Source organism: Argiope bruennichi, chromosome 7 (genome assembly GCF_947563725.1).
Source record: "Argiope bruennichi chromosome 7, qqArgBrue1.1, whole genome shotgun sequence".
NCBI lineage: Eukaryota > Metazoa > Arthropoda > Arachnida > Araneae > Araneidae > Argiope > Argiope bruennichi.
Window position 1 is genome coordinate 75,541,370 of NC_079157.1, and position 26,112 is coordinate 75,567,481.

Sequence of the window (26,112 nt, forward strand, 5' to 3'; positions counted from 1 at the left end):
CATACTTGAAGATGTAAAGTGAGTAAAAGTTTCCTAGAAGAAAGGAAAATCTCGAGATTATCGAATGATTCAAAGATGTGATGTGCAAGGCTATGAAAGCAGTTGTCAAATGTGCGAGGAAGCGTGAAAAGGTTTGTCCATACCGATGGATAATTTGGCATATTGTACTGCAGATTAGCATGTGTCTAGTAATGAACGTGTAGATTATCTCGGTAATTCGCAGGTTACCAAAGTAATTCGAGAAATGAAACAATTTTCCGCACTGTAACGTATCATCTTAGTTAATATGCAGATTAGCTAGCTGCATAACTGATTTCTGTACTTTAGCGATAACATATATGCAAATAAAACTATGCATATATATAAAATACAGTTATGGCATGATCGTAAACTTCATGTTTAAATATTAATTTTTAAGTTAAATTATTTGAAAAATTAATGAACTGATGTCTGCAATTTTTAGTATACCGATTTATCATATTCTCACACTGGGACAGCATGTAGTTATTTCTAGTATTTCTTCAGCATTTTTTAGTTGGTATTTGATAGCGAATTTTTTTTGTTAACCCTTTAAAGGGCCATTTTTTTCTAGTCATATTATGTTAAAATATTTTTAGGCTTGAAATTAGAATAAGAAAAGGGATTCATTTCGTTTTTTAGATACATTTAATTTGATTCATTAATTAATTTGGTTAATTAATAATTAAGTAACAAATTAAGACACACCATTTTGTGTAAGATAAAGAACTGAAGCATCTAAGTTTCTGTCTTTCTAAAAAAAATTGTCAGAACTGATGCCAACCTACACAAATTCATATACAGATTGATAAATTTGGTGGGAAGCATACTTCCCTTCCCAACAAGGGTTAATAGGTCATTATTTGTTCCGATACGGCTTTTAATGATTAATTTTGATATAAGTGTTCCTGAAGTTTTTTAGTTCATAGAAATCCGGTTTGATTTGGTTTGGTTATATTAACGTCCCGTTTGAAGCAACACTAGGGCTATTTTGGGACGGACCTCGTCATTTTGAACCGCGGTCAGATGACGAGGACGACACCTGAGCTGGCACCCCCCTCTCCACACCACACCAGCGGGATTATAGAAATCCGGACTTTTATTGTTTGCTTTTAACGTTACAATATCCACAGTGAGCAACAAATTATAAATATTTTTTTAATTTCTAAATATGCCTCTCAATATTTATGAGTGTTTTTAGTAAATTTTTCATTGGTTAAAATTTATTTCTTTTTTAACAGGATAACAATATGTTTAGACCAGCACGTTTCCTAGTCCATTAAAAATCTTTAAAAATCTCTCTTCGTTAGTATAGGATTAACTGTGCAGGGAAAAAATATTAAATTCGCAACAATTTTAAATGAATGTATATACATAATACTCTATGCTAAAAAATAAAAAATAAATTAATCCACTTTGCAATAATATTCATTATAAAAACTCCCAATGTGACTAACGAAAGAGAATGAAAGAAAACTGAAAATGAAATTCAAAATTATTAACAGCTCTCAAGAAGAAATTAATTTACAAGATGATCCTCTTTTATCTAATCAGTGGTCCTAACAGAACTTAATAATGAAAGGGAATATGTAGTAAAGAAATGGGAAAAGTGCCGTTTTTAAAAAAACAAACGATTTTATTAATTACGCTCAATATTCTAAGGTGAAGATGAGTATGAAGTGATGATAAAGTACGATATACTTAAGCTTCTTTTTAATCCTCTTTTTCTTTACATAATGACACGGTTGGTAAGAGAAAATTAAACAAAAAAGCTCGAAAAGAATATATATTTATCCCTTTAAAAAAAACTAAAGAGTATTTTTTCTCAGAGAGAGGGTCGGGCAATTATCAGAACAAAGAAAAAAAAAGAAAGAAAGAATGGATGTAAGAAAATGATTTAAAGAAGATTAATGCATAATGAAAACTTCAAAGTGTCCGAATAATGAAATGAAGAAAAAAAAATGTTTAAAAAACTTAGCAGACAGGATAAAAAATAAGTGAAATACCTAATTATCCTTGGCACTATAACGAAGGGTATTAAGTTAAATTTGGAGGATAAATTTTTTGATGGAGTATTACTTTTTTTTCAATGAGCCTAATTTCAAAGAAAGAAGTTTTTAACACAGAGAAGAAATAGTTAAGATTATCTTTCTATCTTGGTTTTAAGTTTTTAAGTATTTTATCGCGTTATTTGACGCAGCAAATGAATTAAATAAAAAAGACTTTAAATTAATTTTTCAAGGCATCAAATTAATTAATTATTGTGTTTTTTCATAAGTAAACAATTCATTACAAATTATAAGTACTTTTTATAGCTATTGATATTTATAAAAACTGCTTATTTTATATGATGTTTAAATTTTTAAATATATTATCATAGAAACTCTGTTAAAAAATTCTGAAAAAAAGATTTTTATCTTAGAATTTTGTTTCATTAAAAAAACGTTAATTGTTTTAAGAAAGTTGTTAATGAGCTTCAAAATAAAAACTCCATTTCATTACCAATGTATCAAAATATCATATGTCAAATTATTTAATTTCTTATATTAAAATATCTTATGTTCATTTAATATATTTTTTGGCATAAGATATTTTGATATAACAGAAGATTTCGACAATATGTCTGTTTGACATACTTTTACATTTATGTTATATTTTTTGTTATTGTTAATAATTTAGAAATTCACAAATTTTACAACTTTTTGGAATTATGCAATTTTTTTTTCTTAAAATTAATCAAACGTTTACTTTAACTACAAAATTACTTTTGATAATATGTATATTTCATATCTTATCCAACTGTTTGCATTTCCGATAACGGAAGGAAAAGTTATTGTATAAATAAACATGTTCTCACTTTCCCGATATGTATAGTAATGGTTTGGTGTTGAGCTGCCCCCATCCCTATGTTGGATAGTATATTTCCGTGAGTGTTGATTGCGTGCTTTTCACAATAAGGAGGGGGGTGCATTTTGCGTGTACCTCAGTGCTTAACTATATTGTAGTGGCCAATGGATCTTTACATTTTACCAAAATTCCTTATATCAGAATTGTTTCGTTTTCTCGTTAAACTTTATATATAATTACAAATAATGGGTCAAATCCTTATTTTATCACCAGTTCTAAAATAACAAATTTGTTTCCAATTTTCCATAAATTTGACTAAAAATATTTTTAGTTAATAAAATAAACAACAATACTGAATATTAGATCTCTTGGAATTTACTTATTAAATCATTAAATATTAAACAAAAGATTCGATCATTTGACCCGAAATTTAGTAATGTGGTAAAATTTTGAAAGGGGGAGGGGTTGATGGTTTTGAGGGTAAAGAGGGTCATCCATCTTTATATTTATTATAAAAGTGTCATCTTAATTATGGCAATGATGTCGTGTACACACAAAGAAAAATGTATTAAATGTCGTCGCAACACGCTTGTACACACTACATAACGCCTGTACATATACGCTTGTACAAAAATACACACAGTAAATCAATGAAAAGTATTTTTTTGTAAAATGTACCTTGATATATTATATTTTGGAAAAAATTTATAAAAATTAGAGAAAAAAAATTGTGCAAAAGTAAGCATGATATGAGTGAAAAGTTAATGTTTAGATTTTTTTTTAAATACTTGGTTTAAGAGTATCCTTCGACAATATAAGAGAAATTGTTAAATTTTCATTCAAAAATAGAATTAAAATTTTGACAATAAGGTTTTAAGCGAGTACATATACTACCCAAAAAGTAATAACGTGCCAAATTGGTAATTCTTGATACCATTATCTGGCCGTAGAGCATTTTGCGTAGACATCACGATTTTTGACATCATGCATATTCTATCAAGTACGATGGAAATTAAAGTCGCATCCAACCTAAGTTTATTATCTTGTTAAATTAAAATTAAAAATTTTGAATGCTATGTGTCATAAAGTTATAAAGCTACGTCATGTTCGAGTTTCAGAAAGTAATTATTCTTTAAATTGCATATCCTTAAATAATGTTTCCAAAAATTCGAAAAGCTTATTCTTTTATATTACTTAATATAAATGGAATTCTTTGTAGTTAGGTAGGTATGTTACACGTCTCCTCTTAACACATGACTGCCATGTCACTCACAATCCCCAGTCAATGTAGAATTGATGCAAGTAGAGGAAGACTATGTTTAGTTCATATCTATTTGTTTTAACACATTGCCCAGCATGTGTATCGCCAGTGATTCATACATATTATCTAATTAGATATTTTCTTATCTACTACAATTAAAAGTGAGCAAATAAGTAAGCACCTTATTATATAGGGTTCCGAATCACAGGCTTCAATTATGGCAGTAAACGTATTAAATGACTGCGCTAATTTCAACTAAACATTACATATTCATTCTTTCAGAAATGAAAAAAAAATACTTTCAACTTTGAAAGCGCAAGAATGATTTAAGTTTTCAATTAATTAGAAATTAACCGAAATATTAATTTCCTGCAGCAATTTCGAAGCAAGTTGCATATTGTCATTCGAGATACAAAAATTTCATTTTCTTTTACTTAAATTAAGTTGCTCAATAAATAAATAAATTATTTGTCTTATACATTTAAGTACTGGAAGAAAATAATGAGATTAAATATTTGGTGAAGTAATCAAAATGGATTTTATTTTATTGCAACAATAAAATGTATTGTTGTAAATTATGCGAAAATAAAAAAAAAAACCTTTTATTTGGTATTGTTGCTTAGAAGCAAAAATGCTTTCATTGTCTTTTATGGGAAATCTGCAACTTCAGTTGCCTCATAGATTTATTGTAAATATGCCCAAATATGAATGCGTACACATATATATACATAATAATAAAAATGAATTAATTAACATGGATTTTTAAGAATTAATTGGTATATTATTTAATCAAAGAGAACACGTAAATATATTATACTTATTCTAATTTTTTTAGTGTATGCAACCCAAAAAAGTTTTATTAAAACTTTTCCTCGTTTACCAATTAAAGGTTTAAAGAATTCAATATATATGCAATAATTGTAATATATGCAATAATATTTTCAGAATTTATCACAGGAAAATGGTAAAATTTTTAATTCAAATTTTAACTAAATATAAAGAATAAATTTACTGAAGTGGATATTCCTAACTTTCAAATATAATTTTTTCAAATTTTCCTGCTATAAATCAAGCATAAAAACCTGAACAAAATCAAAACATAGATGTTTCTTTATTATTTTTAGATATATAAATGAACTAATTTAATCAATATTTGCATTTTCTCATTGCTATTTCTTCAAAGATATCTATTAATCTATTCCGATTTTTTAGTAATCTCGGGATATCAATAATTTCAAAAAATATTTAGTGAATCATTATTATTTTTGCATTAATTAAAACTTTTATACATTTTTAGGAATGGTTTGAAATTTTTCCGATGAAGCATTTCCATATTCCGTGAGGACATGCTGGAAATTCTGGGAAATTGAAGCACAGAGAATGTATTGAAAAATGTATGTTATATGCTTTATTTTTACAATTACATCAACTCTTTATTTTAACAAATTATAACAATGCTTATTACCAGAATACTCATTAATACTTGAATTATGTGTGTTGATTATATTTTATTTTTTGAAAGACATATATGTCTTTCAAAAAATAAAATAAACTCTTGTCCTTGATCTCATAATAAACACTTATCCTTGTACAACTTGCACCGGAGGCACATCAGCCTCCAAACTGGTGACTGCTTCCCTCCAACTTGATAAGTATAGTAACAATGCGAGGTTGTTACCCCCTGCCGGTGACGGGACGTTCCTCCTTCAAGAGAAGTTGCAGGGTGACCGGTGATCGTCCTTAGGATAACTATAGTTTCCCTTAATGCTGTCAAGACATTCAAATAATTTAAACTATTTCCGTATGTCTTCGGTTGTGGCCGATGTAGCTGTGTTGTAATTACCCTAGTACAAATTAATTGTACCGCATATATTTCTTTATGTACAATCAAGTTTCTGCGTATTGAACTTAAAGACTCTGAAAAAATTTCAATGCATGGACTCTCTGCAGTTATATTTCACTACATTTTAAACATGCATCTACATTCATTTTTAAGGACAATCCACTTTAATTTTGTAGCATGCATTTCCTTTAATACGAACACACAGAAATCCAATTATATTGTTTTAACTAGTATGCATTATTTCGTTTAATTTCACAAATACGTAAAGCGACCTTTTAAATATTTAAATCATTCGAGGTTATTGAGTTCCTCGAGTGCATCCAGAAAGAAAAAGAAGAATGAATGATATGGTGTTTTCTTTCAAGGCATATACACACCAAAAGGAAGAGAATGGTACTTCAGACCACGATATGAAGAACTTCTATCATAGCAATGGAGGGGAGGAAACAATCAGGATTCTTAAACTATTTACATTTATGCCAGATAATTAAAGAATTCAGGGGCAAAAAAAAAAAAAAAGATTCGAGTTAGTTACATGTTACGACACGAATAAGCCGAACGGAAATCAAAGCCTCAATGAATAATGTTCCACTAAATTTAAAGACTTTTAAATAGCTAGATTCTTGATACTTTTTTGCTAAATTTCATTCGAATGTTTAGAAGTTATTAATGTTAGTTTGCTTGTAAAATTTGATAAGATTTTGACTACATGTTTGATATATTTATTGCAATCGTCTATAGAGTATAAAGCGCCATGTATTTAACTACTGCTGTATGTCAATTGCGTTAAACGAACTAAATATTAATTTTCTTTGAAGTAAGGCATCTACTTCATTCGAAAAGCTCTAAGGATATTGATAACTATTTGTACGAAAAGCTCTTGGGATATTGATAACTATTTGTACGAAAAGCTCTAGGGATATTGATAACTATTTGTACATCTGCTTTATACAGCCATTAATACATACCCAGAGGACAGAACTCGAGATGTAATGAGATGATATTGTTTCACATGGGAATTAATTAGCCGGAAATCGCAGATAATTGTATATGCAGAGACGAACGCTGAAAACACATGTCCGGCAGTCAACATTGCATCATGTAATCGATATATACCACAACAAGGCAGGTTAACGAAAGAGGTAAGGATTTGCAATGGATCTGTACTATTCAGTAATTCTAAATCAATAAGTTCTATTTCTATTATTTTTCTCTTTTTTACAAAGAAGTTCACACCATCTAGATATTAATTAGGTCTGTTTTTTTAAATGAAGAGTATTTGTTGCTACAGCATTAAAGAGCTATTAGAGTTTAACCCTCCATTAATCGAATTATTTTACCATCAATTTTTCAAATTTATTTTCGAACCATTACTTAAATTTTGTCACAAAATAAACCCAGGAAGAAAAAAACTTTTAAAATTAAGTAAATTAATAATTAAAAATTTCAATGTTATTTTTAGTTTCCTAAAAATAACATTGAAACATTGCTGCTTTCTATTGGAAATACGTTCCTTGTGTTCTTTCAAATACTAGTCACATTGTGAAGATATCAGCATATATAATTGTGCTTTAACCCTTTCTAGGGCCGTGGGAAGTATGCTTGTCATCCAAATTTATCAATCTTTGTATGAAATTATGTAGGTTGGCATAAGTTCTGAGACATTTTTTTAGTAAGTCAGAAACTTAGATGCTTCAGTTCTTTATCTCAGACAAAATGATGTGTCTTGATTTGTTACCCAATTATTAATTAACCAAATGAATTAATGAATCAAATTAAATTTATCTAATAAGCTAAATGAATCCCTTTTCTTATTCTAATTTCAAGCCTAAAAATATTTTAACATAATATGACTTGAAAAAAAGGGCCCTTTAAAGGGTTAATGTATCATCGGTTAATAATGGATTAAGGTTGTTTAAGAACTCCAGTGTAGATCATTCTAAAATTTATTTTGAGCTAAAAAAATTAAGAAAAACATTTTTTTTCATATTTTGACTTTTATTATCACGCAAAATTAAAAGCTTTTTATAGAGTTTCATTTCAGTCTCAAGTTTGATACAATGTGCTAATTAGTTAGACAAAAGTTCACATTTTTATTCTACGCATAGGAATTTAATCTCATTTTTATTTAATAAACGTTGAGTCCCAAGTCTTTTTCTTACAACATATGCAGAAACTTGTCCCCTGTAATTGAATTTTCAGCTGTAAAACTTCAAATTTGAATGTCTCGAAAAATAACAAGAATATGTTTTATGCACTCACCATACATTTGATTGCTAAATTCTAAGCTCTCTGTTTCTTCTCGCATAAATTTTCTTTATTTATCTTCGATAGCAATTCGATATGTTCAAAATTTTCATCTGATATGCTATTAAATGTCAGATCTGCTTATTTGGCAAAGGTGATGAATGTTACGACATAATCAAGGAGTGTGAGATTTGGTGTTATCAACCCTAATATTGGCCTCCTGGCAGGACAGAAACGAAATGAAAATTTCAACTTAAAGGACTTTACCATTTTGTTTGTTAAGAAGTTTTTAACTATTGAATTGGATCATGATTAGACATGAATAACTATGGACTTCCTTTTTTAACTTCTGTATCATTTTATATTTATCTTTATTATTTAATTTTCTATTTCAATTTTTGTTTTGTTTTTATGATTTGCTTTGACATTGCATGGCATGCTGAAGGATTTATATACAAGTCGTCGGCCTGTCTTCAATTTTATATTACTTCGCGGTATCCGATCTTTTAACATTTAGCTTCGGCTATGGCGGGATTTCGATCGTGTATTTGATGCTGAAATTATTCCTCTTGCTTACCAATTTAACTCCTCGGAATCTCCTGTACCACCTGTAAATATATTGATAACATGGAAACTCTTTGTTCAACGCACAACCAACGGATTAACTCTACGTATATTGCAACACACAAAACGATTCTTTCTAAGCTTACGGATTAACTCTACGCATATTGCAACACACAAAACGATTCTTTCTAAGCTAAGGGATTTTCTCTACGCATATTGCAACACACAAAACGATTCTTTCTAAGCTAACGGAGTAACTCTACGCATATTGCAACATACAAAACGATTCTTTCTAAGCTATCGCTATTTTCTCATAAATAAACATGGTCACTCTTACCGGGATTGTCCGAATTCAAAAAATAAACCCTTGTACTTCTACCAAATAATGTATTGTATTAGTCTTTATCTATTGCCACTTATTAAAAATAAATATTTCAAATTTCTCCCTTTTTAAATAGCCTTGAATTTTGTTACGGGAAAGTTTTACGCAAAATCCGAATATTCAACGGCAATCAACGGTTTCTACATAGTGAGTACACGGCAAAAAAAAAAAAATCAAACAGGCTCAATAAAGATAGTCAACACGAGGATACAAACCTACAACTAAACCAAACGAAGCATAGACAAGAATTGCACAAACAGTAAAGAGCAGCACACAAGCTAATCGGTAATAAGCAACCATAACAGCACAAAGTACTGAGAGAGAATTCTATGGAAAGACAAACTTCACACAATTCTTACGTCACTCAAACGCCTCCTGTTCTTCACTGTTTACTGTCTTGAACCGCTCTCGACTGCCGATTCACTATATCCACAATGCTGGACTCGACACTGTCTGGAATTTCAGCACACAATTTACTATTAGACTCAACTAATCGGTTAAGCTCGATTCAACTGACAAATCGCTTTAATTCAATTCAAAAGATTGACACAAACTCGTTTCTCCTAGAGTTTTATAGCTCTCAGAGGAGGAAGCAGAAACTTCTAGAAGAATCAGATTAATTTATGTTCGCCTTATCGCCAAAATTACTGCTGATTGGGAAAATTTCCATTTTGTCACCAAATTTGTCGCAAAGCTGCTAAATGCTAAATTAATGCCAAGTTTCACATCAAGGCTGGGGATCCTTAATCGGGTATCCGTTCAGCATGTAGCAGAGTTCGTCCATAAAATGTCTCTTTAATGAAGGAAAGACACGTGGAAAAAATTGTGCTGGGAAGAAATATTGCAAATTCATAACAATATCTACAAAAAATACCGTTTGAAAAAGCTATATGTAATAATCCTTAAAACGAACAGACATGCCATATTTTGAATGAATAAATACAATCCTTTTCCTCCTTTTTTCCAAGACAAGAACAGAGAAACTAAATGCTTTCTCTAACAAAAACTAAGCAAGAGTTGCAAAAGAAGTTTCAGATTACCATTGAGACAAACGTCAAAGAAATAAACGCTGTCTGAAAGGTACATTCAGACCTTTCTTTTTGAAGTTGAAAGAATATTCTTTTTGCTCTGAGCTGTTACAGAATCCACCGTCGTTACCTCTAAGTGAGTTTTTTTCTGGCATACTGCATCAGATTTGATTCTACTATTCTAGTAAATATTCTATTTCTCCTCCCATGTGAGCAACAAAAAATGAAAATCATCATAGGCAAAAATTCTTCATGCGTAGGACTCAAATTCTGTCTCTGTTTTCTCATATAACCTTTTTTGTCTTAAAAAGAACTTGTTCCTGAATTTGACGGAATTCAATAATAAGAAATTTGCTGAAATTGAATTTTGAACGGAAAGTCTGAGTTAAATATCTTTTAGGAATTCTGGGATAGGAAGAAAAAAAAAAAACGATTTGCTGTTGTTACCGAATGTTCGCCACGTATTGCTTTGCAAGGGGTTGGTAATCCCCCTTAACACGATCTTCCGCTACTTCAATAAAATTCAACATTTATATATTTTTGAGTCCTATATTTATCTTGGATCATGCGAGTCATTTTTTTGATATGCATTTCTTAAACGGTGAATTTTTATGGCATGTCGAAAAGTGAATTTCAATGTTTGGTGACATCTAAAATGTATTAAAGAAATGCCATCATAAAAATAATAATATGAATGACTAAACGCAAAAGAAAATGATATATTTAAATATTATTTTCATTGGAATTCAAAGGTAAAGTGACGCCTAATATATTTGTCACTGATATAGAAGCAATACTTCTAGACATTTATTTAACCATAATTAGGAAGTAACATTTCAGAACAGAAACTCTTAGACTGCTGATTTTCAAATTATCACGTTGTGTTTTATCATAGATGTTCCATGGAGCCTTTAATGTTATTTTATAAGGGAAAGATCTAAGTTTGAATTTCGGAAATTTCAAAACTATTTGAAATTCCAGATGTTTGATAATTTCATTTTAATTTTTTAAAAGGATTGAGTCTCCCTGCCAATCTATGGACTAATATTGTGCTAGAATTGACTATGCATTTCTGAGTTTGATTTTGTATTAGTTCTTGATGGCTACAGGAAAGTATTGAAGTGCGGTTGAGAGTCAACCATTTACTTCTCTTGCTTGAGAGATTTCTTGGGGGAAAAAAAGCTGGCATCATTTTTTTTACCGTTATTGCAGAACAATCTCTTCCTTCGTGTCAGGAGATGCCGAATATATTTCAAGCTGTGTTGCTTTTACTTTCCACAGAAGATTCTTAATGTTATAGTTGATTATTTTAGGAACCGAAAATATGAGGATTATATAGAAGATAACGGTAACTTAGTGGTAATATTAGGCTTTTAACTTACACGTTCACCTGATCTGACTCCTCTAGACTATTTCCTACCTGAAACAACAGGTGTTTGCGACGCCTCTAAAAACATTGAAGGACATTGAACAACGTATTATTGTCGTTTGTATTAGCGTGTCACTCTCTATGCTTCAACGTATTCAATATGAAATTCAGACGAGATTCCAAATGTATAATGCAGCTAAAGATGAGAATTTGAAAATTTCAAATAAAGGTATATTGTTATAACTAGTTGCTTTCTAGGAATTTTAGCATTCCAGATGACAACATATTAAATATTCTCTACGTTTATAGGCCTAGGCTTTCTAAATCAATTCGAACAAATGCCATGCCACTCATACCACAAGAATTATGAAAATTAAATACCAGATTAACTACTGCCCTTTTTCTATAAATATAGTGCAATATACCTGGAATGATTATCGAGATACGAGGCATACAAAGTTACTTTAAAAAAGATAAAAGTTGGCGCATTGGAGTATTATTATTTTTGTAGAAGCATAACACAATTAGTACCAAAAATAATTTCAAAATGGAAAGTTAATATCAGAAAACAACAGCAAAAAAGCAAACAAGAATTAAAGAAAAATTGCATTGAAATTAAGACATACGATCAGCTTAGTTAAAACAATATACTATACAGCGAAGCTAAAAACCATTGAAAATATTATTTAGCATGATATTAATATTTAGATATTAAACAAAAACCTTAAAAGTTATTTGGCAATGGTGCTAATAGGTAATCATAAATTTTTCCAATATAAGTATACATATATTACAGCGTTTTTTGTAGAGGTTATAAGAAATAAAAAAAATGCGAAAACTTTTAACAAGTCACCGTATTGTTATTCATTTTTATTTGATTTTTTTTTCTGGTTAATTAATGAACTTAATTAAACCATAAATATATATTTTTGCATTTCTCATTTAATGCACTGGCTAATTTTTCAGAAAGTTAATTAAACTCAAGTGAAATGAGAATATATCATATAAAACATAATTAAACCAAAACAAAAATGTCCTTTCTGTAACCTTTGTTACACAAGGAAAACAATTTAAAACATCACACTTTTTTCCAGCAGAAAATGAAAACTTTCCGCATAAAAACCGTTACGAAAGAAATGAAAAAGCTAATTCAAACCTGGTTATTAACACCTTTCAAGATAAAAGTTTACGAGATATTTTTTTATTCGCGTATTCTTATGTGCTAATTCAAATTACAAGGGACATTAGATCCTGGGATGTTAAAGAGCGTTATAGAGAGAAAAGAAAAGGAAAGGGACGTTAGGGCTTCTTTTAAGTAACAGAAAATTTTAAAGAAATAAATGTTTTAAAAACCAAAGAGCATCGAGGAAGAATGGCAAGAAAATGTCTATTATATTTAAGTTTTCTAATGCGCCAACTCAATATTTAATAATTCGTTTAATAAGTACTAATTAAATAAAATTTTATATTGAAAACGTGCTTTCATGTTATTAATTAAAGGCTTCAAAGGTCATGTAAAAAAATAAGAAACATAGATTTAACTGAAGGAATAAATTTCGGAATAATTAAAATTAAAAATAACACATGGCAAAAGTATTTTTAATCAGTTTTTAAAATACAGTTTATAAAAACTTTTAAAAGCAATTTTTAATAATTTTCCTCTTTATAAATAAAATAAATTAGCTAAAACAATAAATTTAGGCATATCAAAAAGTGTAAAAAAACATTTGGCATAAGCATATTTTTTAAAATTACATTTTTAAAGAAGCATTTTTATAATTAATTGCATTAAAATTATTTCATTTTTGTGAAATAATTATTTATTTTTGAATTTTTGAATTATAATTTGTTATGATAAATACTGTGGAATTTTCATTTTTTTTTCTTTTCAAATTTAATACCAAATGTGGATAAAATTATAGAATTAAAAAAATGAATATTATTAGCTGATAAACCAATAAATAAGTCCTGAAATGATTAAAATAATGTGTTGTCGTCTATGTTATTAAAATAATGTAATGTCATATACAATTCATAGTCAATACTCAAACGTATAAAATGTCAAGAAAAAAAATCCCCGGAGTGAGTTAAAAATTGATCACAAAAGTTCATTTTTACGAACATAAAATAAGTCACAATAAATATAAGCATTTAGTAAAAACATGTCAAATTGGTTTAATTAAACTTGACGGATGCCAGAAGAAACCGAATGCCGATAAATTACCTTTTTATGCTATGATAAAAGATATTTGGTTGTATTAAGCAACATTTTTATAGGCTTATACAAAAAAAAAAAAAAAAAAAAAACCTTTTTTTTTTAGATATTGGGTACTATTTTAAGATTCTTTCAAAAGGCTCAGAAATTTTAATTTGGCATGAGATGCTTAAATATTTAAGTGCTTTTTTTTACGTTGACTGTAGTAAGTAGTTGTTAAGTAGTCCTTAAAAAGATTCATTTTTTTTTTCAAGTTTTTAAGTAAATACTTTCATATTTGAATAGCAAGATTTTGCATGACTTCAAAAATTTTTGGATGGTAAATTAAATGAAGCTACTTAACTTTATTTTTATGAAGAATGTTTTCATAATAGTAGCTTTTTTTTAAATAGAAAAACTGAGGGATTGCGATTTTTTTATTTCAAAATAGATGATTTATTTTTAAATTGTCATCTGAAATGGAGCTGTAATGGTTTTAAAAATAAGCTTGCCTAAGAAGTTTGCTTCTTTTTGCATTACTTTATATGTATAAAAAATAATTTCATTTAGTTTCTTTCAGAAATAAAAATTTATTCCGATGATTTGTGATTTATTTTATCGAATGAAAGAGAAAAAGAGAATTTTATAATGCAATATTATTATTATTATTATTATTATAATATATATATGAATGTTGAATTAAAGCTTTTAAAACTGATTATAATCTGATGTCTTTACAACTGCTAAAAGACAAGATGCTTAAGTAATAAAACGCTTTAAAAAGCGAAAGAATTTTAAAATAAAAAAATATTCATTTAATTAATTTATTATATTAATTTAAATATATATTCCTAATAAAGCTCCAAAATAAGTTCAGTTAATGATTATTCAGTTTGGAGCCCTTTTTTAGAAAAACATGGTGTAGACATACTTTAATCATATTTCTGGTTTTATGACTATTCAAAATTAGTAGTAGGATGTCAATATTTGAAAAAAAAAAAAAACATTAATATTTTTTTGAAAATTGGCATTTAATAGCATAAATTTTAGCAAATTCTTTTAAAACTTCAAATTGGCTACATCAAAAATTATCACTCTCATCCCACCAAAACTTATACCAAAGTAAACTACAGAATTTTCTCTAGAGAATGAATTACAAACATATGATTATAACAATAAATATAAATTTTAGAACCAGCCGAAAATTTATCATGAAAATTTTAGTAATTTTATGACGTAACTATTCAAATAATCGGCTGTAAATTAAAAAAAATATTCGCTCAATCTAAATTATTTTAATTTATTCCCTAGAATATAGTACAAAGACAAATTCCACCAAATTTCATAGTAATATGATAATTATATTTTGAGTTATTTGATTTGAAGTGAGCAACAAATGAGTAAAAATCAATTTTGAGGAAAAATGCATTTAAAGTATACAGTAACATTTTTTAATAACAAATTATATTTGTACATACTTAAATTTCATCACATTTCTAGGTCATGCCTTCTTCTTCCACAGTTTTAATAATTTGACTTTTTTAATCTTTTAAATTTTTTATGGCAATTTTTGCATTTGGCAGGGATTGCCGCCTAGATTCATTTATTCTGTCTTTGTCGAGCTCAGCAGATGCTCTAACTGCATTTGCATTAGGATGTACTTCAGTAACCTAAAGGATAATCAGTAATCCTATAAACCCTTCGTTAAAATGTATTACAGACATAAATGTCTCTAATCTGAGGGTTCGGAGCTCAGCAAATTTCCACAAAACACCGTTGATAACTCTCATTGGCATTTTGTGTTTTCTGTGCAAAACATTTTTCGAATGTTAAAACTTAACTTCCATTTATACAAATTTTTGACATGCTTTTGGCCTTTTAAATCGGTACTTCATGTTATTTAAATATCTGATCATTACTAAAATATCAATATTTTGACTTCTAATTAACATAGAGACAAAAGTAAACCTGTTTTGGATAGCTCAAAGACTGGTCTATGCAATAAAAGAATTTTTTAAATGTCACTTTTGGCGAAAATCGACCTTTTTAAAGTGTTCGGATACCTTAATAAATGTTAGGCTGGGCATTTTTGAGAGTCCTCAAAAAACATATCTAAGCGAGCATCTTTTACCAATAATCTTCCCGCTTGAAGTATTAATTACATTTAACGAATGAGGGGTGAAATTTCTCATACACAACCAGGGATTTAGAGCGTCTACCATAATTTCCTTGACCGGGCGTTTGGGGCCTTTTAGTATTGATAAAAGTTAAATCATATTAAATGATCAAAGAAGCTTTACATTATATATTCATTATTCTCATTACAAAAATACATTTTCAACCTTCTGGGAAATATATGGTTGTATTATTTAGAACAGCGTAACGATTTACTAATAAGTCGATTTCACATATGATTTTAAATCATCTTTAACTTTTTAAAAATATAATTCTACTTATTAAAAATAATTTCAAAAGATTGAAACATTTTAGTTTCAAGAATAATATTTTTATAATTAAAAAGAATCCTTATGATTTATGAAAGTCTTACAGGGTGAAGGAATTTATTATTGTATAAATATAAAGTACATCTGATCATGAAGTATTAAATAAGATATAAAATTGTCCTTGAACTTCGGGGAGGTCGATGTATCTGAATGACAGGCATCCGTGAATAGTTACGCCAGTATTAAGATTAGTTACAAAATAGCCACCACCGATTAATGTACTCATCTCTCCGATATGAAGTTTGAGCCACAATTGGAATGCCAGTAACAGAACCTCACGATTATAACTGTAATGTCTACTGAAGCGAGAGTGCGCTTACTTATCCGGCGACTATTCATCCATGTATTTGATACATCATGGAGGTTAGAATTATTAAATAATAAATAAAAATTATCAGCTGCACAGCTGGAAATGACAAGAAAATAATCTTTACTATTAATAAAGATAAAAGTATGTGTATATGTTTGGTACTCTACAGACTAGACAGTTTCGTATAAAACGTCATGAATTATCACTTCACTGGCATTTAATTAAATTGAATGGGATTCCACCAAAAACGGACCCTTACAGCTCACCTTTTTTTGAGACTTTTTAATCAATAGTTAAAATAGTTATTCAATTTTGAAAATATCTTGTTAATGCAGTCATTGAATTACAGTTACTGATGTAACTTAAAATGAATATTTTCTTTCATTATTTTTTTTTTCAAATTTTGTATTCGACAATTCTTTTTTCCTGATAGCTGGTTACTATTTGTTCCGAATATATTTTATGGATTAGTTTTCATTTGAGAGTATATCAAACTTAAGGATAAATAGTTCATTGTAGAAAAAAACTTCTAACTTTATCATATTATATATATATATATATATATATATATATATATATATATATATATATATATACTGTAAATATTTTTTTTAATTCTTAATCACTCTGCCAATACAGCGAAAAATTTCTACAAGAACTTTTATTAGTTAATTTCTGACAATCAGATCTGAAATATTATTAACAGGATATGCACACCATTCAGATGGGCTCATGTTCTAGTTGGCTTTAGATTTCTTTACTAACAAAGGTTTTGCATAATTTGCTGTGACAGTCAGATCTGAAATATTGTTATCATGATAATAGACCGTTTAGGTGGGCACATGTCCTAGGTGGCTTTAGATTTCCATACTACAGAGACTTCGTATAATTTGCTTCGTATAATTAGATTTGAAATATTGTTAACAAGATAACAGAACGTTTATCCGGGTGCATTCTCCAGTTGGCTTTTGATTTTTTTACTAATAACGGCTTATGTAAAAATATCTGAAATGCTGTTAACAAGAAAATAGACCACTTACGCGAGCGCATGTTCTAGTTGGCTTTAGATTTCTTTATTAACACAGTCTTCGTATAATTTGCTTCGTACAATCAAATCTCAAATATTGTTAATAGGATAACTAACCGTTTAAATGAGCATATGTTCTAACTGGCTTTAAGTTTCTTTACTTAGAAAGGCTTCGCTTAATTTTCTGTGACTATCTGATCTATGAAATATTGTTAACAGAATAATAGATCTTTTAGAGGGTAAATATTTAATTTGGCTTTAAATTTCATTACTAACAAAAGCAAAATATGTCTTCTTAATATATTAGGAATTCTAAAGAAACCACAAAAAACTTTAACCAGAAAAAAAAAAAAACACAAAAATGAATCGCCGCTTGAACCGAATCCTCTTTTCGTTCTGAACCGTTCATCATTGCATCCAAGTGGCATTTTACAAACAATCGGCACCGGATCAGATTCCGCGTTTTTTTTTATGTCCCGCATATTACATTTTCTTTTTCAAGATGATTGCACTGAAGGAAGGGCAATAATAAGCACTAGGGTAGGCAAAAACTCTTCATGCGTAAGACCTAAATTTTCTTCGCCCCTTCATATTTTTTTCTTTGTCCGGAAAAGAGGGCATTTTTTCCAATTTGGACGGAATTCAATATTGGCGTTTTTCTGAACCGGAAGGAAAAAGAGGAAGTTTTTGAATTAAATATCGTTCAAGGATCTTGGGAACGATCCCATCATGCTTCGGGTTTTGTAACGTCAAGATATATCTTTCCAGTCCCGTCATCCAACGCACATTCTGTCTCTCGCTTCGATAAAATGCAACAGTTAAGTTATTTTTTTAGTTCTTCTGAATTCCTGATGGACAGTTTCCGTTGAAATGGGAAATTCTTATGTGGGATAAAATGTATTTGTCAAAGATTACTTTTAGTTCTTGCCGATAAATGGTTTCAACATAATTCTGAAATATTCCTATTTAAAGCTTTCTTATTTAATATATTTTATATGAGGCAAATACAAGATTATTATATCAAGAGAATAGCATTGTATGTACAGAAAGTATTGCAATTGTCAACAATTCGATTTTGAAATTGAAAAATTTCACTTCATATTTTCATGGGAGCGAAAAGCACATTTTTACGTAGTATATCGAAAGTATAGTCATCATCAAAAATTCGAACTCGAGATTTTGACGAATCTTTATGTTTGAGATCTCTCTGAGTTAGAAAAACTCATTTTTAGAAAATGCCCGTCTATCTGCCAGTGACAAAGATTGCTCAAAAATGCTTTGAGCTAGAAAGTTGAATATTGGTATAACCAAATTAGCAGATTTTTATTTTGAGAAAAACCCATTCAAAGGAAGTCTGTCTGTCACGCTACTCGAATATAAGTTAACACAATAACTACAATAAGCATATATAATTCGGTACACTGAATAAAAATCTATAGTCTAGACACCTGTCAAATTTTGTGTCACATCCAAATACTAGTGACTGTTTGTTGGTCTATACTTTCAGAAACACGTAACCGAGATAATTCAAAAACTCAAGAACTTATATATAGCAAATCTGGTACGGGTTTGGTTTGTCTGTTTTGGTTATATTAACGTCCCGTTTGAAGCAACACTTAGGGCTATTTTGGGACGGACCTCGTCATTTTGAACCGCGGTCAGATGACGAGGACGACACCTGAGGTGGCACCCCCCCCCCTCTCCACACCACACCAACGGGAGGACGTTTGGTCAGGACGGATTTAACGTAAAACAGACCCCCTTATACGACGGTTCTTCGATGGAATCGGGTCACGAACCTGAAACCCTCCGGTTCCGAAGCCGAGACCTTATCACCAGGCCACCGCGGCCAAATCTGGTACGGGATTTTGTGATTACAAGTGCACTTTGATGTCAAATTTGTTTCAATCGGTTAAGAAAAACGTGTCTAAAACAAAACTTTAGATACTATTAACGCGTTCTAGAGATAAATCACCAAATAACTTGCCAAGAATAACGATAGATTTAGTAAAAATGGTAAATACTTGCCAAAAATTATTTCGTAACTATTGGAGAAGAAATTTTTTAGGAGAGAACTCCCGATAATTAGAATCATGGTTTTGTCTCTCTTGTTCCTTTAAACACAAATACTGAAAGATACGTTTAGCTAGAGGGCTAAAATTATTTCGCGGTCCTAATGAATTTCTAGATTTCTGTTGCAGTTTAGATAAAATAATTTTTGAAGAGAAGTATCTTTGTATGTCTTTGTACAATTGAACATCACAACTAAAAGACAGAAAGAGTTAGGCAGATGAAATTTATTATATAATCTTACGCATTAAAATTTTGACCACATCCATCAAAGAATCAGTAAAATATCGGCCTGTTTATTTCTATATATTTGAAAACCCAACAACTTAAAATAAAAGAAAACTGGCATGGCATTTTCGATCAAATTTCGCAATTCTATATTGGAACTCTGCATTACAATATGGGCCCAAGATGGTGAAAAATCATACTTGGGTTTTCTTCATTATGCTAAACAACATAAAATGATATTTAATAAGACACAGCACATGGAATCTTTGTGAGGGAGAGTACTCACTCTCGTTTATTTTCTATAACCTTGGTGGGTTTGTTGTGGCCTTTACACACATAACCATCTGATATGGTTAGGAGAGAGACCTTTATAAGGAGAACCTAAGTTGATATATTATCTAAATAAAGGGAAAGTTATTAACAATATTTTTATATAAATATCATCTATAATAACAGTAACATGTGCAAATAGGAATTTTTAAATTCTTTGAAGTGGTTTGTTCAACGATTCGTGCTATTATCCAACGTCTATAATTTTCATATACCTATCTTTTTCCCTCTAAATCTTGCTCATATTGCTTTGTAATGTAAGGAATTTCGCTTCTGCTCAAGATAGGATGGGACGATGGCCTGGTGTTAATTTTTCGATTTTATGTTCAAAAAAGTTCAAGTTTGTATCACCATGTCACAGATTGGAATTTACAGTAATCCAATCTAGATTTACATACCGTATTCACATATTGGATTTTAATATGGATTTTTCTGTTATTTACAGTATGTTATTCTTACAGTAATAGACGAATATATATATATACACTTAAGAGCCAAAACATTATGACCACCCCTGCCTTTTGCAATGAACTCGCCTGGATGACGTGGAATGCACGTGATCAGGTGGAAGTGGTATTTAACTGCTGCTGAAGAGTCTGAAGAATCATTCTTTCGCTTACTTCTGTGTGTGATGGGAAAGGCTGCGGATCTAAGCGACTGTGATAGAGGGCAGATTGTAATGGCTCGAAGGCTCGGAACAAGTATTTCCGAAACTGCACGACTCGTGGGTTGTGCGCGATCTACAGTTTTTAGTACTTATGCAAAGTGAATGAATGGCGGTGAAAGCAGCAGTAGACGACATGGTGTTGGACGTCCACACGCTATCAAAGAAAAAGGTCGTCGGAGACTGTCTCGCATGGTGAAGCAAAACCGGAGCCAGACAGTGGCTCAGCTGACAGCCCAATGCAATGCCGGGTTAAGTAGAATAGTATCGGAGCACACTCTTCAGCGGACACTGTTGGATATGGGGCTACGCAGAAAAAAGCCCCACTCGTGTGCCTTTGCTGACCAAGTGTCATCGCCAACTGCGCCTGCGCTGGGCCCGGGAACATCGCAACTGGTCTATGGATCAGTGGGAGAGAGTTGCCTGGTCAGATGAATCGCGGTTTGTCATGCATCACGCCGATGGCCGTGTCAGGATACGCCGTCTTCCAGGCGAACAATTGCTCCCTCAATGTACAGTAGGTCATACACAGGCCGGTGTTGGCGGTATTATGCTTTGGGGGACGTTCTCTTGGGCGTCTCTGGGACCAGTGGTTCTGGTAGAGCATACCATGAATGCTACAGGGTATCTGAACATCATTGCGGACCAGTTGCACCCTTACATGGCCTCTGTTTTTCCAGCTGGAAATGGAATGTTCCAACAAGACAACGCCCCGTGTCACAAGGCTAAAATTGTGTTGGAATGGTTCTAGGAACATGATGCTGAATTCCAGTTAATGTCCTGGCCGCGTAACTAACCGGATTTAAATCCGATAGAACACCTTTGGGATGACATGGGACGGCAGCTCAGAGTTCAAAGACCACCAATTCGCAATATCTCGGATTTGCGTGACCGTTTCTTAAAATTTGGTGCAATCTGTCTCCGGCCATCTACCAATTACTTGTGGCATCCCTGCCAACGCGGGTTGAAGCTGTGTTGCGAACCAAAGGTGGGCTAACTCGTTATTGACAGGTGGTCATAATGTTTTGGCCCTTGAGTGTATATATATATTCGTCTTTCAACGAAATTAAAAAAAATAACTTTAAAAAAGACAGTAGAAAATATCTCTTTTAAGCAACAAACGATTTTCAGAAGCACATTTAATTTTTTTTAAACCTAAAATGAACATCAAGTAGGAAGAAAAAGGAAATCATCAATTTTGTTTCTTTTTTTTTATGCAAAATAATGACTCAGGTGATAAGCGCAAATGAAACAAAACAAACAAAAACTACAGGAAATTCCTTTTTTCTGGTATTTCTAAACGCAGTTTTTTAAAAATTCCTTTTTAGAGGGTTGTGTAAGTGCTTGGATAAAAGAAAAGGAAGGAAATAAATTGAAGTTGAGAATTTATTCACCTTCAAATTTTCAAAGAATAGTTTAGAGGGAAAAAAATTCTTAAAAAATTCTTGACAGATAAGATTAAAAAAAAATTAAGAGACTATTAATTTTTTTGTACTGTAATGAAGAGCATTTAGAATAATTAAAGTGATTTTAATTATATAACAGAAAGTTTAATTTTATATTTTTTAATACTTTGTATAAACTATTGTTTTCGAAAGATTAGATAGCATGTATCTTAACATGATCATTTTATGCCTTTAAAACATTTTTTTTTTATATTGGATACAATTATATTTTTAAAGAGACCCTTGCTCTAAATTCTCAGCTTTCCTTCTTTTTAATTTTATGTTAAAATTTTTTTATCATTTATATAGAATTTTAACAGTAGTAATAATCATTGTCTATATTCCTTGTTTGTGCTGTTGCATTATATATTCTATAATGACTGACGTTTTTCTATAATGACTGAAGTTTTGACGTATTTTTATAATTTTTAATGCTAGCTATCAGTTTCGATGAATCTTATCATTAAAAAAGCAATTATTAAATTATAGAATTAATATAACACGTCAGTTTAGTCGTGGATGGTTTTGTCAAAGTTTTATTTTTCCATTTCTATAGAAAATGATGGGCACCAGGGCAGCTGCTCGTTAATAAGTCATTCAGATATCATGTGTTTCCATATAGAAAAAATTCTAAAATCGTTACAATGGTGGTATTTGCAGAATTATGTCGGGGATGAAGAGGATGGTTAGAGAAAAGAAGAGAAAATGCATGTTGAAGCTGTGTTTATGTTATTTCTTTCAAAACTGGTTGCTACTTTTGGGCCAGATATTTATTGTCTATAAAAGAATGTAATTAATAAATTAAATAATCATAAATTAATCAGCATTAAATGAGTGGTAACGAAACCAAATTCTTTTTAAATACGTAAAGAAGTGAATAATATCAGTTAAATTTTGCAACTTTCTTTTATACTATCACTATTTGTCCTGTTTCTAGCATTTTCAGAACGTGCATAAAATGTTTTTGTATATGTAGATTTAAAAAAAATCATGTATGAGATAAATGTTACTAGATTCTTTATGGATAGAAAACTGAAAAAAATATGGTAATAGCAGTATAAGTATATTTAGAAAATACAATCTTGAAAGAACATGGACAATGTTAAAATCAATGCTTTCTTCCGAAATATTTTCTGACACAATCTTTCCTTGTTTCTAACGGTTCATTTCAGTTATCAAGTCCATTGCTGAGATTAAATGTATTTACTTACATTAGTGAAAATAACAGCTTTCACAAATAAGAAAAACTGAACATTTACACAATTTGATATGCCAAATTTAATTGTTTTCAAATCTGACTGCATTGTCTTTCTAATGGTAGATTTGGCTGAGATTGTTATATCTGAGCCAAGATTTGAGCCAAATCCTGACTCAGATATATAAATTTTAGTAGCTTTGAGCCAAATCTTGGCTCAAATATGTAAATTTTAGTAGATTTGAGCCAAATCTTGGCTGAAATATGTAAATTTTTGTAGATTTGAGCCAAATTTACCAGGAAGAATGCGAATGTGAGCCTTTGTATAATTTCTTTGGAAATTTAATTAGAATTTTTATTAATTAAATGTATAGAAAGTTTTTAACATTTTCCTGCAATTAATTTCTAAAAGAATCTTTCATAGAGAAGATTATTTACGCTAGTTTTTTAATTCAAAGAATTATAATTATACTGATATCAATTTAATTGCCGTGGATTTTTGTCTGAATTTTTATAACATTTCTTTGCATAGTTAAAAAAACAGAGGGTTTTTTGTTCCATTGAAATTGTAATCATTTTCATTATCTTGCCAAAAATTTATTGGTGTGATTTTCTTTCTTTTCTAAAAGTGAAGTTAAAAAAACCCCTCAATTTAATTTTTGTATATTTTACATGAGTAATAAGACATAGAATTATATTATCGTGAAAATTTTGACTAATGGCATGTAATTACTCTATTAAATCTTTTAGGAAACAATGAAAACTGTTAAAATTTCAAGGCAATCATGTAATCTGCTGTTGGAAAAAATGCAAAAAATATATATTTTTTTAAATATTTCCAATATTGAGACAAAATGTGTACGATTATAAAATTAATATCTATAATATTATTTCAAAATTCTGAAACGGTGTGATATTTATGTTTGTGAAATATTATTTCCGCAAGTTACCGAGAACAAATGCTAAAATTCTACTTCATTTTTAATTAATTACAATCCTAATCTAAATTTCAAGAAAATTATGCGAATTGGATATTCTGAACTTAACAAACTAGCTATATATATATGCCAAATGTGAAATCTGTATGTCAAATGCTCTGGCCAATGGAGCACCAATATAAAGACATACATTCATCTTAACGACTAGTAGAGATTTATACCTCTCATTTCAGAAAATAAAAAACAAAAGTATTCACAGTATTCACATTCTTGACCATATAAGCAAAACTAGTTAATCTCCTGCAATTTTTGTGGCTTGACGAAAAGATGAGAAAAATTGTAAAAAATCAGTAACAGAAAGCCTATGATCATTATAAAGAATCAGTAGCAAAAATGGTAAAAAATCAGTAGCAATTAAAGCCTATGATCATCAACAACTCTCTAGGTAAGCCTAATTTATGCTGTACTCATCTGTTTATCCAATTAGAAATCTTTAGGAGCTGCTTTAGACGAAAGAGAGAGGGAGCTTAAAAGAGTGAACGAAAAGTAGAGGCTTGAAGTAGCAAACGATTTTAGGTGGTACTCTCAATCTTTTCAAAGGCGAAAAGAAGCAACAGCAGAGGTGCGAAAAAAATATCGAATGTGATACAGCTTTTTTTAATCCCTTTCGCTTCGCAACATAATGATTCAAGTGATAAAAACAAGTTAAACAAAACGCTTGTAAGTAATACTTTTTTTTGTTCCTATAAAAATAAATTAAAACTTTTTTGTACGTATAATAATTGAGTAACCACGATATTATAAAAAAAAGAAAATTAAACAAGAAGCCGAATTAAAAGCGAAAATTAATGTATAAAGAAGACTTTAATTCTGAAAGCAATTTGGTAAAAAAAAATCTTGATCGGCATAGAAAGAAATAAGAAAGAATTAATTATTTTCTGTGCTTTAATATTGTGAGTGAGACTACAGAATTTAGTAGTGCTTTCATGGTAATTTTCTTAAAAGGATTCAAAACAGGATTTCTTTTATTATATATTATGGTCTAAAAAAAGAATTTGTTTCAATAGCTATATTATTATCTAGAACTTTATTCATGGAAAAATGCCACGGGAGGCGCAATAGTTAAATAATTTTATACATTATTTTTTTTGCTTTTGCATACAAAATTAATTTAATTTTCGATTATCTATGCAAGTAAAAACTGTGTATAAATTGAAAAATTTTTATTGATTATCAATTTTGCTTTTGATAAAGAGTTAATTATTAATTTTGATTAAGAATGTTAATTTTGTATGAAATATATATAGCATTGTAAGAAAATTAGTTTGTTTGTTTTGTTGTTTGTTTCTTATGGCACTTAAGCCGGAGGGGAGCGTCTCTTGTTTTTTATAGTAGCGCCAACTAAGGCCAAGAGTACGACTTTGCCACTCACGCATCACTCATTCGCTTGCACAACCCTTTTTTACAGGAGGGCACATTCACACATCTCACCGATAGAAGAAAGGAAGAACAGCCATGCCCAAACCGGGACTCGAACCCAGGACGCCCAGATCGCGGGGAAGACGCGTTACCCCTATGCCAGGACGCCGGCAGAAAATTAGTAGATTAAGTATATAATAAAACAATGTAAACGGTTTGGATTTAATTT

The 26,112-nt window shown here is 30.1% G+C and overlaps 1 protein-coding gene across 1 annotated transcript in view; it reads left to right on the top strand.

The window, feature by feature from the left end:
* Positions 1-26,112, top strand: part of LOC129974822 (uncharacterized) — a 199,783-nt gene that overhangs the window by 59,418 nt on the left and 114,253 nt on the right. The window contains exon 2 of the mRNA XM_056087584.1: positions 5,424-5,520. The gene's annotated coding sequence lies outside the window, so the exon portion shown is untranslated. The remainder of the gene's footprint in view (positions 1-5,423; positions 5,521-26,112) is intronic.